General features: G+C 41.5%; 1 pseudogene; it reads left to right on the top strand.

Moving 5' to 3' along the window:
• The first annotated feature begins 3,060 nt into the window (after positions 1-3,060).
• LOC126177588 (5S ribosomal RNA) lies at positions 3,061-3,178 on the top strand (annotated as a pseudogene).
• Positions 3,179-3,484: the final 306 nt, after the last annotated feature.

Here is a 3,484-nt window from a genome sequence, read left to right as displayed (position 1 = left end):
AATGCAGTAATCAAAATTCCTAAACATTGTTATTGGAATTACGATAATTTTATTACCACCATAATGAATACCATAGAAATTAATTAACCAAATGTTTCGCAATTCTATTCAACAGCGATTTCATGCCCAAAAATGGTTTAGGACAATTAATGAACATGTCATTTCCAATTTGTTACTTGGAGAGGCAAAGGTTTACCTGAGTTCCGATTCTGTCCATCTTGAAGAAATAAACAGTGTGTAGTTGTAACCCGTAGAATTCTTGGACTCTTTAAATTCGTCCGGCTAACAACATTATCATTTGGTTTAAGAGAAAAATACTGTTATTATATTAATTAGAAACATTAACGCTAATATAGGATTAGTTAATGCTATACAATTAGTGGTATCCCCCGTAAGCGACTACATTATCACTGCTAAATCAGTTGACTCCAATGAAACTATACACGTATCCCACATTAACCTCACACCTTCTGCTCCATCCATGGCTTTCCAAATGGTACGAAAACAATTCCCAATAAAAGGAGTCTTCACTATGACCATTAATAAATCACAAGATCAGACGCTTAAAAGGGCAAAAATGCATTCACTAGAACCTGTTTTTCCACGTGGCTTTTCGCAAGTCCGCACATTCATTCATATAGCCGAAGGCTAAACGGTAATCACACGATAACTGTTAACATTCTTTCATACAATATTTGTAAAATAAAGAATTTTTAGAAAATAAAATTTATCTTACGAAGGCAATATCTATTTTTTATGCGTTTTAAAGTTAACCAAATTGTACAGTTTTTACACTGAGACCAATATTTGCTACTACTATTCAAAATTTAACAAATTTTATAAATAACCCTCTGACTTCTTATTTCTCCATTACTATATTACTTGGTGCTGACTGATCAGAATATAGTGCAAATTACTTGCAAGGATATACTAATTTATATAATTACGTCTTTAGCTAAAAACCCGTATTATCAATATCAGGCTACCTTCATATGAAATGTAATGCGACTATTGGCACAAAAAGGAAGAGATCTGTGACTTACTTTAATACTGCATCAATTTATGTGTGTATGCGTACGTGCGCGCTCGTGTTGCATGTGTATGTGAAGGGAGGGGGTTGAGGGAAACAGAGAGGGACCGTATTTTCATCCAGACAGACTAACTTTTTCTAACTAGGTATAATTCGAATTTACGATTTAGAATGTCCAAAAGCATTTGAATATACAGCTCAGACTGTCGAAAATTGTATACACGAGAAGTGACGTTCAGGACCTATTATATCTCACGAAAAGGCAAATAAAATCACGGACTGACACATGGTTTTTATTCTCGCGAATTCGACAGAAAGTTGTATAAGACTGCTTTTTGTTACGAAAACAACAATAGTTGGTAAAGTCGTTATACATTATAAACACACGAAACAATAAGGCACAGTTTTCGAAAGGACAACAATATTTCACACAGCTTACAAAAAAGAATATGCTGCTCTGAAATCTAAGGATGTGGTAGTTAAATTAATATAACATTAACTATTTGGAAGATATGAATGAAAGTGAGAGAGGATGTTGCCAGAGGTCTCCAGTCGTGCGTAGAAAGCTGGACGTCACACTCCATGAGATCGGTGTGACTATAGAGCTAGATGAGGCTGATCCCGCAAACCAAGGCAGTTGAAGGAATGGGGAAAGATAGTGTGTGTCAATCAGCGAGCCTTAACGGTGCACTGTAGTGGGATTACTTCACATAGGGAAGAATCATCGGAATACTGGAAGAAGGACGACATGTAACGAGTGTACCTGAGGAGTTTGGAATAGCTCACAGCATTATTTCACGTACATAGGAAGAGCACCGAACCATAGGCAATGCTGCTCGACGTTGCAAAACGTGGCCAACCACAGGTAACTGCTTATGCAGACCACCACTACATGGGACCGACATCAAGGAGTGGGTACAATTGCAACCACATTTAACAGGACTGCAGGGCACGCAATCTCACGCTCTACAGTGGCAGGGCGACTGCATGGGAGTGGTCTCGTTGCTCGATGACCAATACGTCGTTTTCTGTTGACACCCGCACATCTACGGAACCGTTTGCGATGGTGTCAAGAGTATAGGCACTATACCAACGAGCAGCGGTGTCTCGGATGGGGGAAGATTCAGTCTGAGTAGTGATTCCGCATCCAAACTCCTATGACGCGATGTTTGATAACATAATGCATCCAAAAACATAGTCGAACATGGTCGTTTTATTGGCCGAGGTGTTGCAGAGTGGGAGGTATAATGTTGCAGGACGTACTGACCTTCAAAGCTTTGAACACGGTACTCTCACCAGTCATCGCTGTTATGTTACTGTACTCCTTCCCCATCTGCGTCTTTTCGAGGGTGAGTCCGGTACTCACTACATTTAAATTGATGGCAATGCTCGACGGTATCGAACTGCCATAATGGATTAACTCTTAAGGTGACATGATGTCCGCCGAATGGACCGGCCTGCACATTCCCCCGACTTCCCATGGAGTATCTGTAGGATGCGCTGGGGAGAAGTATAGCAGCACGATCACAGCTGCGCTTGTGCAGAAATGAAACACCCTGGCACAAGAGTCCGGTAATTTCCTAAACGCTTGCAAGCGACATACACCGAACGCGTGACTGGGGCGGAATAAAATATCAGTATTGTTTGAAGTTCTTAATAAGAGGCGCTAACGTTTCTTCAGTCATGGAATAGACCTTCACAGTGAAACATTTTCTTGAGTCTCTCTCTATGCCTATGAATACCAAAATCTGATCAGTTTCGTTCTTGAGAAGTCGTCCTTTGCAGTATTTTCGAGTACGCGACTGGTCTATTTCCACGATCGTGTTGATACTTCCCATTGGACCACTGTCATTAATCAAAATTACGTAACACACATCTCTACAGAAAACATAATAGTCATAAACAGTATTAATCAACAGTCCAGTTTCCGATGCTGTTTTCCAGTATATAATCTCTAATACACCAGGAAATCGAGATGATGCTATGTTGTATTGTCAGTTTAGAATTATCAAACCATGTGTTTTTTTCTTGGCAACAGCCTTGCCGCAGTGGATACACCGGTTCTCGTGAGATCGCCGAAGTTAAGCGCTGTCGGGCGAGGTCGGCACTTGGATGGGTGACCATCCAGGCCGCCATGCGCTGTTGCCATTTTTCGGGGTGCACTCAGACTCGTGATGCCAATTGAGTAGCTACACGACCGATTAGTAGCGGCTTCGGTCAAGAATACCATCATAACGGCCAGGAGAGCGGTGTGCTGACCCCACGCCCCTCCTATTCGCATCCGCCACTGAGGATGACACGGCGGTCGGAGGGTCCCGGTAGGCCACTCGTGACCTGAAGACGGAGTGTGTTTTTCCTTACACTTCTTTTTTTCCGAAGTTTGCTACAGCACATCCGTAACGGGAACCCACAATCGATAGCTTTTGAACCAAGTTTGACGCAGTTCTTTACATG

This window comes from Schistocerca cancellata, chromosome 3 (genome assembly GCF_023864275.1).
Source record: "Schistocerca cancellata isolate TAMUIC-IGC-003103 chromosome 3, iqSchCanc2.1, whole genome shotgun sequence".
In the NCBI taxonomy this organism is placed as follows: Eukaryota; Metazoa; Arthropoda; class Insecta; order Orthoptera; family Acrididae; genus Schistocerca; species Schistocerca cancellata.
The sequence above is the reverse complement of the archived record's forward strand: the minus strand, read 5'-3'. Positions and strand labels throughout refer to the sequence as shown.